Source organism: Myotis myotis, unplaced genomic scaffold, assembly GCF_014108235.1.
Source record: "Myotis myotis isolate mMyoMyo1 unplaced genomic scaffold, mMyoMyo1.p scaffold_m19_p_13, whole genome shotgun sequence".
NCBI classification, from domain to species: Eukaryota; Metazoa; Chordata; class Mammalia; order Chiroptera; family Vespertilionidae; genus Myotis; species Myotis myotis.
In genome coordinates this window covers 12,211,921-12,228,739 of record NW_023416317.1, presented here as the reverse complement: position 1 = coordinate 12,228,739, position 16,819 = coordinate 12,211,921, and the positions used below count along the sequence as shown (strand labels likewise).

General features: G+C 47.2%; 1 protein-coding gene and 1 long non-coding RNA gene across 2 annotated transcripts in view; one reads left to right on the top strand and one right to left on the bottom strand.

Annotated features, from left to right (window-relative positions):
* LOC118667931 overlaps window positions 1-13,163 on the top strand; it is a 134,856-nt gene extending 121,693 nt beyond the window's left edge. Inside the window, exons 2-3 of the long non-coding RNA XR_004971457.1 lie at window positions 6,073-6,154; window positions 10,350-13,163. This is a non-coding gene — a long non-coding RNA (uncharacterized LOC118667931). The remainder of the gene's footprint in view (window positions 1-6,072; window positions 6,155-10,349) is intronic.
* FHIT (fragile histidine triad diadenosine triphosphatase) overlaps window positions 1-16,819 on the bottom strand; it is a 1,348,303-nt gene that overhangs the window by 27,543 nt on the left and 1,303,941 nt on the right. The window lies entirely within an intron of this gene.

Genomic DNA, 16,819 nt, shown 5'->3' with positions numbered 1-16,819 from the left:
ATGGCTTATGGAAAGGCACTGTTTGCCTTGTGCAAGCTCTAATGAAGGGGCTTCCCTCCTATGAATCTTCTAGATTACCTTTAGCTGTCTGCGGGGACAGGCGGGGACCATGGATTAATACACCAGATATTTGTTCTGTCCCTGCCCTTAAGCACTGAGCCAGCCAGACCCCTTTACTGTCCTCATGGGGCACCCAGGTAAAGAGGGGAGACACCGAATGGTTAATTGTGAGTGAGATGGACATTACCAAGTGGAAACATGCTGGGACGGGGAGAGTCAACTTAGTTTCACAAAGAAATCGTGTTAGAATGAAGAGTGATGGGGTAATGGGGTGATCTGAGGAGCCTCCAGCATTGGGGTTATTCCCAAACCTGCCCAGCTGTGAACCTTAGAAAAGACAGAAGAAAATGTCCAAAGGATGATCAAATTCAAGGCTACCATTTGGTCCATTCCAGGGCTTATTATTGCATGACATTCAGAGTAAACCGCCAGCCCTGTTTAAAAGCCATAGTTTATCGGTTCTAAGATATACTGCTTTTCACATTTTAACATCTCTGAAATCAAAGCATGTCCTAAAACTGATCGGGTGTCATAATTTACTTTTTCTTTCTTAGTAGCACTTAGAATAGCAACCCTTCCTCCAGGTGGGAGGATTCAATGCGCTGTGGTATCCGTCTCTCCCCTCTACGGTTCTGTCACACAGTTAAGCTGTGAAAATGCTCAGCGCCATGGCTGATGTGATATAGATTCCATCCTTTCCCTGTGCAACAACAGCTGAAACTGTTCTCACAGATACTCGATTCACGTGCTAACTTTACAAAGTTTGCAAAAACTTGTACCCAAGACTTTATTCACCTTCAACAGAATGAAGTCTGTGATGGCTCCTCAAAGGGAATTCTATTTCTAGACAGCTCTGAGATTTTTTTAAAGTACCTGCAGTCACCCCACTTTATCTGCCTGAAAGGATTTTCGGGGGAGGAGGTGTTGACGGGACTTCTGATTGCAGTGCTGATGTTTGTTGATTTGGACACTGTGCCTTTCTGTGCATGGAGGCTGTAATTGTGAGGCATGTGGGTCATAACTGATTCCCGGGTGTAATGCTCAGTGTGCCTTTGCTATTGGCATTATAATAACTGGGTCATGGAGTACAGGCGAGGAATGATTCATGGTGACTTAAATACTTTTCAGAATTTGGGAGTAATCTGTAGTAAAATGCCAAACTATCTTCAAAGGTGTGGGTGGGAGGGACTATTTAAGCCACTTCTTCAAGAAGCAAGTGGCTGAATATATACTTACATTTCTCATTGTTTTTAGTTTTGCAAAACAATACAAGGAGCAGAGAGCTTAAATAAACCATGTCTTATGGGTCTATGGTTCCGTGTAGACAGGTGTTCCTACTAAGTATGGCAAGGGAAATACTTCAATGAATGGGGAAATAAATACTTTGAGTTTTAGACCTAATTCTCTGTTACTACCTTCTGTTTGGTCTGCAAGCACTTACTGAGCACAGAATATATTCCAGGCACTGGTCTAGGTCTTATGAAAGCTCTAAAAATAAATAAGCCAAAAATCGTTGCTTTCTGGGGTCTCACCACCCAAAAGGGAAGACAGATTCATACATACACAATTTAATATAAGTCGGTCTGGTGTAAGTATTAAGCTATAATTTCCTTCATAGTGTCCTCAGAATATCTCAGTCATTCTCGCTGGGAGCGGGGTCCAGAGCTGATTTTAAAAAGTCAGGATGCGCACTGTGATTTTAAGGAAGGGTTCTCATGGCCATGGGTGCTAAGTGTGTTCCATCCCTCCTGCCCCTGTGCCCACAGCAGCTTCACCCACTACTGGCACTGCTCTCCCTCATGATCCTGACAGGGAGTTCCAGCAATGCCTGATCACCCATGAGAGTGTCAAGAGAGCTGAAGTTCCTTTGCCTTTTTGAGAAATCTTAACATTCCAGTGTTTCAAGATGAAACACACATCCCAGGCCCCCAAAGGTGTCCTCCAGTCTACAATGAAAGCTGCAAACAGCTCTGAAGCCTGGTGAGCAAGTTGCTCCCTTTTCCATCATCTTTCAGTTCTTCTGATTAATCAAAAAGTCTCAATCTAGCCAGGTTGGCTCAGTGGATAGAGCATTGGCCTGTGAACTGAAGGGTTCCGGGGTCAATTCTGGTCAAGGGCACATGCCCAGGTTGTGGGCTCGATCCCCAGTGGGGGGCATGCAGGCAGCAGCTGATCAATGATTCTCTCTCATCATTGGTGGTTTTATCTCTCCCTTCCTCCCTGAGTCAATATATATATAAAAGAAAGTCTCAGTTGATACTAGCATGGCCTTAATGTGGTGTCCACATGACCTCTCACACAAGGGTGGAGCCACCCAGACTCTAGCTAGAAGAAAATAAGAGATTTCTGTCTAGACCATGTTTATTTATTTTTTTAAAATATATTTTATTGTTTTTCACAGAGAAGAAGGGAGAGGGATAGAGAGTTAGAAACATCGATGAGAGAGAAACATCGATCAGCTGCCTCCTGCATACTCCCAACTGGGGATGTGCCCGCAACCAAGGCACATGCCATTGGCCGGAATTGAACCCGGGACCCTTGAGTCCGCAGGCCAACGCTCTATCCACCGAGCCAAACCAGTCAGGGCATCTAGACCATGTTTATTTTTAGTGTTATCTCCCATTTATGATATCATCTCAAATTTCCTTGTAAATTTAAGTTAAAAATAAGAATTGATTAAAAAAACATTAAGTAAAACAATGTGGGAAATTGGCATTAAACATGGCATTAATGACCACATATTAATACATCAGATATTTGTTCTGTCCCTGCCATGCTAGGGGAGGTCCCACCCTAAAGCGCTGAACCAGACAGACCCCTTTACTGTCCTCAAGGGGCACCCAGGTAGGGAAGGGAGACACCAAATGGTTAATTATGAGTGAGATGGGCATTGCTAAACAGAAAGATGCTGGGAGGGGGCTAACCTAGTTGGAAAGCTTTTGAGAGTCAAGTTAGGAGGCTCCAGGGGTGGGAAGGGCAGCTGAGCGAGGTGGGTGTGCTTGTTCCGACTGGGCTGACCTATAGGAAGCTTCCAATTTTGGGGGCAGATCTTGGACATCAGAATAATGTCATATTGTGAGAGCGCTAAAGAAAGCAGAGCACTGTGGTCTGCAGGGGTGGCGAACTTGGGGTGGGGTGTGGAGGAAGGCCTCACTGAGGGTGACTTTAAGCTGAGAAGTAAACAATTAATAAATCTGTTGAGCAATGAGCTGGGAGAAGGGAGCTCGGTGGTGGAGAAACTGGCGAGAAGTGTGAGGGAACAGCATCTGCAGCCCGTGGGGTGGCTAAATATTTGGATTTTACCTTTGGTGCGAAGAAGATATTAAAGGGGTAGAAGCAGAGGAGTGAAGGACTGAGAATAGTTTTCCTAAAAGGTGGCCTGGCTGGAGAAGGAATTAGAGGGAGACAGTGGAAGCCAAACAAGAAGTGACAGGAGCTGGGTGGTAGGGGCGAGGACGGGCAGGAGGGACGAGGGGGTGCTCTGTTGCCCCATAAACCTGTGTGGTGTTGAGTCAGCGGCAACATGAGCAGTTCCTTTGCGGGAACTGCCTTCCTGGCTCTTTGTGTAGCACACACGGCTCCCCTGTTCAAGGCTGCTCAGAGCTAGTGCAAAGTCTGTGCCTCCCTTCCGTCCTGTGCTTCTCACAGTCCCAAGTCCCGGTAGCCTTCCTGGACCATTTGCTAGTAGATTGGTGGTGAGAAATATGCCATGATTTTGGAGGCTGTCTCTCTCTCTCACACACACGCACAGCATCCATTTTGCATGAGTTTCCTCCCTAGAACCAAACTTTTCTCCAACTGCCGGTTATTGAGCAGTCACCCACCCATGCTGGGCTTTCCTGGGGTCCTAATCAATCACCTCATGCTCTCATTTGATACCAAAAAAAAAAAAAAAGGTATTGTGCTGCCACTTTGCTTCCTTAGAACCCTGAGGTTATTCAACTATTTCTTTGTGCAAAAATATGTTAATGGCCTTTCTTCTAACTCTCTGTGTGCGGGATCTTATGAACTGGAACCCCAGGCTGATTGCTAGATGGTGAGACCTTTAAGTGCAATCAGATTCCCTCTGGTCACTGTGAAGGCTCCGAAGACCAGGTCTTTGCCCTTTGTCCAGAGGAGCTCAGGTAATCAACACAGCATCCATCCTCTGATGAGTTGCCAAAGCTCTGGCTTCAGCCTAACTTGCTTGAGTAAAAGCAAACGTTTTTTTAGCGCTGCCAGTGGGGCCCAAATGCTGAAATAAGCTCTTATATTAATTAATGACAGCTACTTTCAAGGAGCATAGAGTGTTGATGTTTAAGAATTTGTAACCCCCCAAAGTATTTATTAACGAGAAAATCACAGCCCTGGAAAATAATTATGCCAAACCACTGTACTATAACAGAACCCAATTGCTTATCCAATTATACATTAAAGTATCACATTGTCAAGCCGATTGCCAAAGCAGCAAATGAGACTTTGCCCTCATCACAGTTTGGACCAGATATTCCTCAGTCGACTGTACTGAGAAAGGTCTTCAGAGCATCCTATACTGTATAACCTATAAAACCTGTGCAAACCAAGGCGGGCAACTCATGCCTGCCATCAGAAAATCACTTTAATTGGTTGGATATTAACATATGCAGGTTTCCATCGGAAGCTTGCTAAGAGCAGCTCAGAAAAGGGCAACCCTGGCTTCTGGTCCTACGCAGAGTTGATTTTGATTAAAACATCAATGAGGCCCTTCCTGTCAGGGGAGCCAGCAGGGAGGCTAACTTGAAATCTGAGGTTAAAGAAAGGCCTGCTGCACTGCCTCCTGGCGGCCACCATTCAGAGCTTTCTTACAAGACATCAGGCGGTTAAGGAGCAGGACTTAGAAGCTAGACTATGGCTGGGGAGAATGTGGGGGACAACAAGGGAGTCAGTTCATTTGAGAACTGTCTGCACAGAGCGAAGTGCCATCTGGAGTTATTCCTAAGACACTCCACGGCTGCCATTTCCTTCAGGGCTTATTCCAGTCAGCCTCATGTTTGCGAGGGATGAGACTAAGCTGCCTAATCCCTGGGCTCAGCATTTCAGATGGAAAGCCCTTTACAGCAAGAGCCTGACCACTGCTGTAGTCATCAGCTGCATAAACCCAGGAGCTCATTCTCCTCAAATTATAATAAGCCCCCAACAATAGTTAATTGGGCAAAGAGCCTCCTTCCTGCCTAGCTCCGATGCTCACAGTAGAAATCACCAAATCACAGAACTGTCCATCTTCCTATCCCCGCTGCTCGCTGTGCCTGACCCCTGGGAGCAGAATTCCCAGCAGCACTTTCCCTCCCGACTCACTCACTCTGTTTTCCAGGTGAAAATCTGAGCCTCAGGAACTCACATCCCAAGGCTAATTAGGAACAGTATTTGTTGGGATTAGACATATCGTTTGCTGGACCCGCTCTGTACATTATTGGGAACGTCATTTGGTTGACATTTTAGAAAGCGTAGTTGACAAAGCAGCACAGAACAGAAAAGCTAAGTTGCAAAAGAGATCAGCCTCCACCAGGGGCAGGGCCTGGCGGTCACTCCTCTGCGAAGGCAACTCCAGGTCAGGGCAGTTTTCAGGAAGCAGCGCCTTGACCAGCACCTGCCCAGGCCCCAGGCTCCAGTTCCAGCCTCCCTGACCCTTCCCCGCTCTCAATGGGTAAGAAATTGGTGAAGCGTCAGGAACTAGAGACTTCTACCAGTTTGATTTCCTCAGGCCTCCCGTTTCTGCAAACATGCTCACCGAGAAATGAAAGCCTTTCTAAAAGGAATGGCTGTGACGCAGCAAACTTCGGGGAGGGAAACACTGGTTCCAAAAGCAATGTTCTTGGCCAGTCGCATTGCGTGAGCCTTTCGCTGTGTTTGGGATATCGGTGCTTGAGCAAGTGTTGCCCTGACTCCTGGAGTGATGTCAGAATGAGGAAAGGGAAGCGGCAAAGGGCCAACTTCTGGTTTCATTTCCATCTTCTAAACATTTGTTTCATATGCACTATGGCTTCTTTTTTTCAGAGGCACTAAGAGAACCTTGAGAAGCAGGATCCGGGCACTACAGCAATTCCTCAGGACGGTGGAATGTCTGCGCTGCACAAAGGTAAGCCAACACAGAACATGCAACCAAAACTACGCCACCACAGACAGCCTCAGACTCCTGCTCAACACCATGCTGCAGGCAGCAAGGCTGAGCCCTGCAGGTAGACCCACCGGGAGAAGCTGAATTAGGCTGGGGGCACGTACAGCACAGGTCCCCCAAGCGTCGGAAGCTGGTTTCTCTAGAGAACTCGCTCAGTTGTTCAGCAAATAGTGCCGTGTCTACCAGGCGCTGGCGCCGTGTATTGCACCTGCACCGCGCAGTGGGGAGCAAGCTGGACACGGCCTGGTGCCCCTCCGGAGGCTTCCCTTCTAGGCAAGAGAGCAGGCAATTTGCAAGTAATCGAATCCATTGCCACCATGAGAGAGAACAATGAAGAGAACCAATGAGACCGCGTGGTCAGGGAAGACTGCTCGGAGGAGGTGGCGGTTAGCTGAGAGGGATCAGAGGAAGGATGGTGTCTGCGTGGTCATGAGCTGCCTGCCGAGCAGGGGTTGGAGCAGAGAGAGGAAGTGCCCAAAGAGAGGGCAAGAGATGAACAGAGACGAGGTGAACCTCCCTTCCTCGGAACTGGAGGCTGGAAGAGAATGGGGGTCAGTGATTCATTTGGTCGCATCACCCTCGTTAAGCACCTACTTTTTTAGGCTCAGAAGAATGGTAACCTGTGGAGACACAGTATGTCCAGGTGCTCGAGGAGAAGGTAGAGAGGCAGCCAGAACAGCTGGCCCAGCGTGGCTCTGCGCCTGGGCCTCTCCCTCACCTTAACATCAGCTCCACAGAAAAGCAGGGGAGCGGCAAGCTATTTGCACAAGTGGTGGCCACAGTGGAGCAGGCTGACCTCGCAAACTTCTTTCCAACGTTCACCATATGTTTGGCAGAGCTACCCTAGCACCCTCCGGCCAGGTGCCTAGCACCGGCACCACGTCTTGGCAGATGAAAAACGACTAATGTGAAATCTCTATTCCACCCCTCTGATGGTCATGATTCCTCCTTTCTATACGACTCCTTCTGCCTCGGTTACAAAACTGCCCCCCTCACAAACACATTCACTTCGCAGGGAGCTGCTCCCATGCCCTTAAAAGAACTTGGCCCACATGAGCTGACAAACAAATTAGGAGCCAACCTTCCCAAATGCCTCTCTCTATTTCACTTGCAAACCTTCTTTAATGAAGACATAAAGCCTGGATGTGGCTGAAACGCTAAGCTCACCATGTGTGGCGGCAGATCTTTGTCACACGGGATCTCAAACATCTTTTCATTTTTTAAGCCAGAATATTGAATGGAAAGAAACTGAGGCTTCCTTATTGCTGGCTCAATTTTAAAAACCCTAGAAGTGACCATAACCCAGAAATCAGCACAGACAACAGAGATATGAGGCGACTGCAAACTCACTTCTTCACCATGGGGGAAAAGTTAAAGTGCATTTCCAGGCTTGTGACCATTTCAAAGTACCAGGCCCGAAAAGAGATGCCCTCCCTCTTTCTGCCTCCTACTGTGTATCTAACCTCCCAATTATTTATTACCAAGAGGCACAGTAGACAGAGCCAAGCCTGGGACTTATATTTATACCTATAAATATACACACATAATAAATAATATGCATAATATAAATATGAATATATAAAAATAGGGATATATACAAATAGAAATAATATGTTATATAAATAAATATATATATATCTCCTAGGCTTGGATTATGTGTGTGTGTGTATGTATATATATATACATATATACATGTATACATATATACATATATATGGCTTGAATTTTACATATTAGTATCTTTGATATTCTCATTAAAGCTGAAAATATTAATGTTGAGAGTTATACCTGTATGAATTAATCACCCACAAAAATCTTTTTTAAGTGTCCTAATCTTTTAATTAATCTCACCTCAGTGCCACCAAAGGGTTTAAAGAAGTTTATTTGGTTGATTTGAAAGGATAAAAGATCAAAATGCTTTAAAATAGTTTCTTATAATTTCAGGTATCAATTTAAAGGCCCCAAAACAAATATTTTTGTAAATGCTCATTCCTAGACTCAGTGTCTGATGCAGATCTGTGACGCTCTCCAGTCTGAGCACCGCTGGGGTATCCCTCCTGCCATACTGCCTCCGCGGCACACGTGTGCCCTGGCTTGAAAGCTCCAGGGGCAAGGGTCTGATTTGCAGATGCTCGTTAGTCATTAAACATCACTTCAATGGCTATGTAACGGCAGGCCACAGATGAAACAAACATCTCTGGGCAACATGTAGGATCACCACATAGGATGATTGCAATTTCCCTCCCTGTGGAAATCCCGCTTCCATTGCAGAACCTCCATAGGATTACTGCACAGTAGCATTTGCATGTGAAAGCACTGACGTTATTAATTGGATTCCAGATGTCTGAAATTGATTTATCCCTCCACTGAACGTCCCCCCACCGACACCCCCAGGATCTGTTTGGGTACAACACTTCACACAGGATGCTGCTCTTAATTAAAACTGCTCTGCCTTAAGAGCTTTATGTCTGTGAGACAGTCATCCAAACGTCGTTCTCTCCATAAATTTGCTCTCATGTCCTAGTTCTGAAGCAAAAGTAATACTTGCTGGATTTTAATAAACACGTCTGCAGTAGTAATATAAATTTCACATGTTTTCTACATTTTATAGCTTCTTTCAGTCCTCTTGTGTATGCGCCAATTCCTATACCGAGACTGTATTCCAGGGCTCCGAAGCCCTAGCTCCATTTCTGCTGCCCACCATTTGGGGACAACAGACAGTCTGCTGATTGATATTTAGGTAGGAAACAGAGTGTTGGAAAAAGCCATTAATTCCCAAGCTATCTGCTCCTCTAGCTCTTTAATTTTTGATTTTGGCAATAATTGACTCCAATTGGCTTACTAGCCAATTTATCAGTCCAAGATCTGCGAGTGTTCCTAATTAGTTGTTCAGACTGTGTCAATCAGATGCCAAAATAAAAAATTTTAAAAACCAGACAAACTAATTTTTTTGGCATCCCAAAGGCAAAACCAACCACTGATTGTCCTTTCATTTTGCAAATGGTTATTTGGGCCTCGGGTGGAGAGAGAGTTTGTCTACTGATAAAAGGAGTCAGGTTTAGGCAAGCAGCAGGGAAAGCGTGAGAAACAAATGCTGCTCTATGGGAAACAGGCCCCTGTCCCTGGCCGCAGGGGCAGGGCTTTCAGTCCAATGGCAGGGACCCTTCTGCTTCAGGGAAGTGAAACAGGGAAGGATGGGAGCCAGAGAATAATGACAGCATAATCGTATTATTGTTCTAATACTACTGTTATTCTTAATGGATTCCTATTACGTGCTCGCTAATTGCCAGGCTCTGGAACAGAAATGATCTCACTTAATCCTCCTAAGAGCTCTTGGTGCTGCCATCTCCCTTTTCGGGCGAGGCAGGTAAGGCTCAGAGATGTGATCTTATCTTACAGCTTGCGGACGGTGGGCCTCCAGAGCCCCTCCCTCAACCTTCCTTCTCTGTCTCATGGACAGTACTGAACATCTGCTGGGCGATGGAGACTAAGATGAAGTCTCTGAATCAGAGCACTTTTGCACATGGGCTCTCATTGGATCGACTTTGAGCAGGCAAGAGGCACAATACTGTTGTCCCCATTTTGCAGAGAAGGAAACAACAGCCCAGGAAGGTCAAGTGAATAGTCTGAGCCTTCCAGTCTTGCTTCTCTACTAAAAAGGACCCTCAATTTAAAAATAGGGGTGGCCTGCATCTAGTTCACAACTGACTTTATACAACCAGAACTAGGCACACAGTAGGTGTTCACTAAATACTTCTTGTCCAGATAAACACCCACATCAGATATTCAGAAGGCCAACACAGTTATGGCCATCCTTAGCCTCAAAGAAGAGTTTGTTCTCAAAACGATTGTTATAACACTAATGCAAGAGCAGAGACATATGCTGTAAGAGAGATACAGAACAAAGTGGCATCTCATCAACCTGAAATTCAACTATATTTACTTAATACATTTTTGTAATATAGTAAACTTCTGAGTAGAAGCCAAACTTTGAGTGTCCCTGGTCTCAGCCCATGGACCCCAATGGTATTCCCCTCTTTCAAGGATAATTGGAGAGAAAACCAAATAGCAAACAAAGGACAAATGAAGGTATGTTTGAGGTCAGCATCCTACCCTTATTTGTGACCCATCACTAATGGCAATTTTATTGTTTCAGAGGTTGGATAATCACCAAGAAAGATGACCTCTGCTTGTCCCAGAGCTAATCATCCTTCGAAAGAGGAACTTGAGAGAAAATGGAAACAACAGTTGGGGGCACAGGCTGTGGTGAGCAGTGAGCACCCCTGGCCGCCTCCCCTTCCTGAGCTGCTGCGATGCTACAGATCTCCACTGGGTGCAGTGGGCACCTGCACGTCCCACAGATTTCCTTCTCATTGTGGACACTCTGCTGTGTGGCTCCCTAATTGTACATGTGCAGTGTCTGCAGCAAATGGAGGTTCCTGGGCTTCTGCTCGCCGTGGATCACATGTTTAATCCGTATATATAATTACTTACCACAGGCTGCCAGGCCAGATTTTCTGAGCATTATTTTGATTAACTTAAGCTCGATAATTATGTTTCAGAGACCACAGCAGTACACATGGAATTTGTAGATTATGCCGCCAGCTTACTTGATTCCAATAACATGTTTTCTCTGACAGTGGGTTAGTTTTGATTTTTTTAAATGGCCATCTGATAATTATTTAGGTTTCAAAGTTTCTACTCAAACAAAATCATCCTGCTATTTAAGACAGTTTCTCACATAATGAACAGCCTAGACTGAAATAGTAGGCTCCCATGTATTTTCACAGGCACAAATCTGTTTTTACTACTCTACGCCCTGCCGGGTGGCAGGCTCGGACACATCACACAGACTTTCGGAGCCGGGGCCTCTGTAAAATGGGGTAGAGGACCTCATTCTGTATGTGTCTCCTGGGGCAGCCATAACAAAGTACCACAGACCTGGTGGCTTAAACATGGAAATTGCTCGTCTCACAGCTCTCCAGGCCAGAATTCTGAGGTCAGGCGTGGACGGGACTGGTTCCTTCTGAGGGAGTGTCCACTCCATGCCTCTCCTCGATTGCGGTGGTCAGCTGGCAGGTCTGGCATTACTTCACTGCTAGCCCATCACCCACATCTCTGCCTTATCTCCCCATGGCATCCTCGCATCGCTGTCTCTGTGTCCACATTTCCTTTTGTGCAAGAATACCAGTCTTTCTGGATGAGGGCCCACTCTGATGACCTTATTTTCACCCGATTACCTCTATAAAGGCCCTATTCACAAACAAGGTTACATTTCGAGGTACTGGGAGTTAGGGCTTCAACATATTTTTTGGGGAGCGGGTATACAATTCAGTCCATAACGCATATGCATGCCTACTACATAGGGTGATAATCCACATGGGGGCCTCGGCAGTGTCTGGCACACAGCACGCTCAGCAACTTAGTTATCATTCGTGTGGCATGTCTCATGCCCCAACTCTCTCACCGACAAGTGCTGGAGATTTTCTGTTTCTTTCGTTTCTCCATTTCTCTCATTTTTTCATCAAGGGGAAATGTAAATGAAAAGGCAAAACACAGATCAGTGCAAACATAGAAGGTGCTACCACTGACCGTCAGCTCTTCTCACTTAACTATTCCCTCACCTGGGCTTATGTGGTAAAACAGATGCATGCGTGTAACACACATGGAAACCTGCCTCGGCCAGTCTGTGTCAGTTATTTGAAAAATTATCTTAAATAGCAGAATGATTTTTGTTTGGGGGAACTTTGATACTTAAGTAATTGTCAGATGGCCATTAAAAAAATCTAAATGAACCCACTGCCAGAGAAAACATGTTATTGGAATCAACTTGCCTCACTTAATCTAAAAGAGTTTCTGATTCTGCCTGGAGCACGTACTCCCCCTGTTCTCTTGACTAGCTCCTTCTTACCCCCTGAGTCTGAACCTGAATACAGCCCCTTCAAAGAGCCTTCCCGGGCCACCTTATTGCTGGCTGCCCCCCAGTCTCATCAGAGAATGTTCCCTTCGGGGGTGGCAGCCGCAGCCTTGCTGCTCCACAGAGCACACCATCGGGGCTCCTTAGACTCACAGACTCTCAGGCTCAGCCAGGTGAGTCTGAAGCCCTGTGCCTTGTCCAGGCCAGTGGCCAGGAGCCCATGTGTCTCTTGGCACGTAAACCATAGACAGTCTGAGCGGATGTGCTGAGCATGTAGAATACACACCAGATTAAACCTAGTGCCAGAAAGAATATAACATTTCTCATTAACATTGTTTTATAATGATTACCTTTCTAAATGATAATACTTTGGATATTTTAGGCTAAAAATATATTACAGTAAGGTTTAAAATTACGCGTGTGGCTCACATTATATTTACATGGGACAGGGCTGCTTTACAATGTGAGAAGCGCCGCCCGATAACGATCCAGGATGAGTGTTGGCAAAGAATAGCCCGTGGGTCAGGTCTGGCCCAGGGCCTGTTCTGGTAAATAAACTTCCCTTGGAACAGAGTCCTGCTTACTCATAACACTGCGTCTGTGCTACACAGGCAGGTGCAGGCGGTGCCACAGAAAGCAAGTGGCCTGCAGGCCTGAAGTGTTTACTGCTTGGCCCTTCACAGGAAAGGTCAGCCACACCCTGGTCCAGGGCACCGGTCCCAGGGCTGGGCTGCCTGACTCCAAGTCATGGCTCTACTGCTTTTCATGTCTGTCCCCATTTCTGTATCTAAAATCAGGGATACCGGTTGTTATAAACATGAATATTTTAAAATTCTGCCTTGCACACAGTAGGTTCTCAATAAATGTTTGCCACCATTGCTATTATTGCTAACAATCACCACAAGTTACAATAACTCATTTTTGCTTTGTTACCTTTTTTTCTTGGGTGTTGCCCCACCATCCTAAAAACACCAGGAGAGCAGGGGCATTTCCTGGCTTGTCCCAGCTGTTCAACTGAGCACAGTTTCTGGCACATACTAGAGGTTCAATAAATATTTGTTGAAAGAATGCGGTACTGAGGAAAGTAATTTGGCCAATACGTGGGCAGGGCTTGTGGCTCTGGTTCTTCGTGCCCCTGAACTCTTCACCTCTCCTGCTACACCAAGTGTGGTCTTAAGCCAGCAGCATCCACACCACCTGGAGCTTGTTAGAAATGCCAAATCTTAGGCCCCACCCCAGACCGAATGAATCAAAAACTCTAACAGGATCTGCAAGAGACTCATGGGTACTTTTCCATCTGAAAAGTGCTACTTGGACTATAATTCCCAGTCAAGACACATCTGCTTATTCATTCAATGAGTAATTAATGCAGTCATTACCAACCTTTCCACTGAGCTCTGTTCCCACTGCCCAAGACCAGGGCTGACTGCTATTCACTACCCAGCTCAGGGCCGGGGTGCTAGGCTCCACAGTGAATGCCACTGTGCGGTGTCCGAAAGTGCCCTTTCTCCTAACAGCTTCAAACCACTGCACAGAAATCTGCTTATCTTTCCCCACCAGCCCCTGGTGACCGGCCGCCGTCTCCCGGGGAGGCAAGGGCTCTGAAAATCCACTCCTCGCCCTCGGGCGCCTGCCTCGGGAAACTGTTTCTCCTCTGCATTTTACACGCCAGTGGCTGCACCACCCAAACATACAATCCACTCGCAAATGTTAGCTCAGGCACCGCTCGTTGTGATTCTACAAATGAAAGCAAATCACCTCTTCCTCGTATTGCACGCCAATTAACATTCTTCCCACAGACTCCATTTCTCGCTCGTGGCCGGCTCCGAGCTTCTACGCTCTTCAGCTCGAGATTTTCTTAGAAGTGGCCCGTCATGTGGCACCTCCGAGGATGAGGGTGTTTAAACTTAGCACAAAATCTCACGATGAATTCCCATTTGTCACAGCAAGAAGTTTCAAATTGTGGCCATCAGATGAACACTTTAAATTAGAAAAAGACTGATTAGCATAATTCTTACAGGTCTGAACTCTAAACTCACAGATGGCCTCTGAGAGGATTGATGGTGCATAAAGGAGATTAGGATAAATCTAATTAGTGAGGGGTGTTCCGTTTCTGGAGTGAAGTGGTGAGCGATGGAGAGAAGTGATGGATGAACAGATGGATAGAATGAAGCCCATTATAGCCTCTGATTCCCATTTGCGTGATGGAGCACATTACCCCATTAATGCTTCTGTGAGCTCACAGAGCCAGAGTTTGGTGCTGTGACCTCGACAACGAATGGGAATTGGCTGCCCAGGGTTGCATGTACCCACAGGGTTTCAATGAGCCGGAAAGCTCCGTGTGCCTCCTGAGGGAATGCCCTCGCTCCTGGCTGGTTTCCAAGTCACTCAGGCAGAGGCCACAGCTTCTCCGCTCCCACTCTTCTACAGTTTTGAATTTCCTTGGAAACAAGCTCTGGTTTGCCCATGTTCCCGAGGTGATGGGCTGACAGAGTCGGCTGTTCTCTCCACTGGGGTGATGGCTACACATTATCACCATTGCACGCGGAGGGACCTCGTAATAGGGTCTAAGGAAGAAAAGTGCCAAGACAGGGCCCTTTCCTTGAGGGGCTCATGACTCAGTGACAGAGACGTGGGATAAATGACAATATAGGACATTTCACAGATTAGGCGCAAAGGGGGGCCTGAGTGGCTGTGGCAGCACAGAGGACAGAGGGGAGACAGTGGCTGTCCATCAAGCAAAAATCCTGGAAAGAGGTGGGACTCCCCTGGGATGCGAAGAAGAGCCCATTTCCCCCCGAATGACCACGACCACCTCCTGAATGTCTCCTTGCTTCACTCTCAAGCTGCTACACTCCAGCAACCTTAGAAGCGGACGTCGGGACGTGAGGTCCCGCACAGGAGCAAGGGCAGTGACCCGGGACCCGGAGACAGGCTCATTGCGGGACAGGGCACCAACCACGAGAAGGACATTTCACAGGCTACACTGGCATTCGGGGGCACGGCTTCCGGCTTCGGCTCACGATGGCACAGTGGGAAGATCCTGAGCTCAGCTATTCTCATTGGCACCAAAGCTACAGCTACTAATGAAAGAGTGGTCCCTGAGAACGACCTGGCGACTCACAGAACAGATTTCCTACAACCATGGATCCAGAGGAAAAGCCACATTGAGAAAGTGGGAGGCAGAGCCTCCATCCAGTCAGGACCGCCCCCCTCCCTCCACATGTGGTGACCCACAGGGAGGAGGGACCTCACAACCACAGAGGTGCCCCCCTTGAAGGGCAAGGTGTCTGAGCCCCGGGCTGGGGGACTTGCGCCAGGAAGAGGAGCCCCCATGACACCTGGCTTTGAAAACAGCAGGGCTCGCATCTGGGGGAGACGAAGGGCGGTAGGAAATAAAGGTTGTGCTCTTTCCGAGTCCCAGTGCGGAGGGAGCACTTTGAAAGACCTGGGTCGTACATGAAGGTGATACACTGAGTAACATTAGGGTGTGTGTTGGAACTTTCTCCAGAGTCGGAAGTGCTGGGGGCACTATTTTCCCCCACTGTCTTTACTCTTTGCCCACCTAATTGGTCTGACCCTGGCAGACGCCATTTCTGACATTCTCCATTAAGCTTGCTAACACTGTTCACCCACCCTGGCATTTCCCTGAGGACCCACCACGCTGGCATCCTTCCAAAGTGGCTCCTGCCCTGCCACACCTGGGGGGTGGCCTGCGTCAGCACCAGCACAGCAGTGAGTTTGCCCCATCAAGGCTGGGCCTCGCAGACAGCCACACTGAAGGCCGCCCCTGCACCAGTGTGCCTGCAATAGCTGTGGCCAGGTCTCGCAGCCAGCCAGGCCAGGGACCAGCCTCACCTGCCAGTGTGTCCGATCACAATAGGAGGCCATATAGTTCACACAGGGGACACCTCGAGAGCACCTGGCTCTGGTGACAAGGGTAGATTCCACCACTGGGCCCCACAGGGCACCTACTACATAGAAACAAACAGGCCAAATGAGGCGGCAAAGAATATGCTCAAGGGCACCCCCCCAAAAACATAAGAACTAAATGAAACAAATATATGCCATTTACCAGATAAACAGTTCAAAGGAATGTCCCCAGGTTTCCCCAGACTCGCCTCTTGTCCTTTTGTTATCAGTTGAAATGATACCTCCTTGGTGAAGCCTTTTCTAAAATTTGCATCCAAATTCATCTGTTCTTGTGCAAATACTTTTATCATATGTCCCTATTTTATTTCCTCTCACTGCCTGAGATTGTGTGCATGTGTGTTTACTTGTTTTGTCTGCCTTCCCCACTAGCATCATATCTTTGAAGGCTTGTAGGCCTGGGCCGGAACTGCCTTGTTCACCACCATATGCTCCGGGGCCTGGGCCATTGAGGGGGATCAACAGCATTTACTGAATGAAGAGGAACATTTGTTTATAAGCAAACAAAACTCAAATGGAGGAGGTAAGACTGAAGACAGATGATATGCTGGGGCTCAGTGCGGAGGGAGCACTTTGAAAGACCTGGGTCGTACATGAAGGTGATACACTGAGTAACGTTAGGGTGTGTGTTGGAACTTTCACCAGAGTCAGACGTGCTGGGGGCACTATTTTTCCCCACTGTCTTTACTCTTTGCCCACCTAATTGGTCTGACCCTGGCAGACGCCATTTCTCCTGGGAGGGGAGGGGATAAAGAACAAAAGTGAAGGAAACTTCCAAA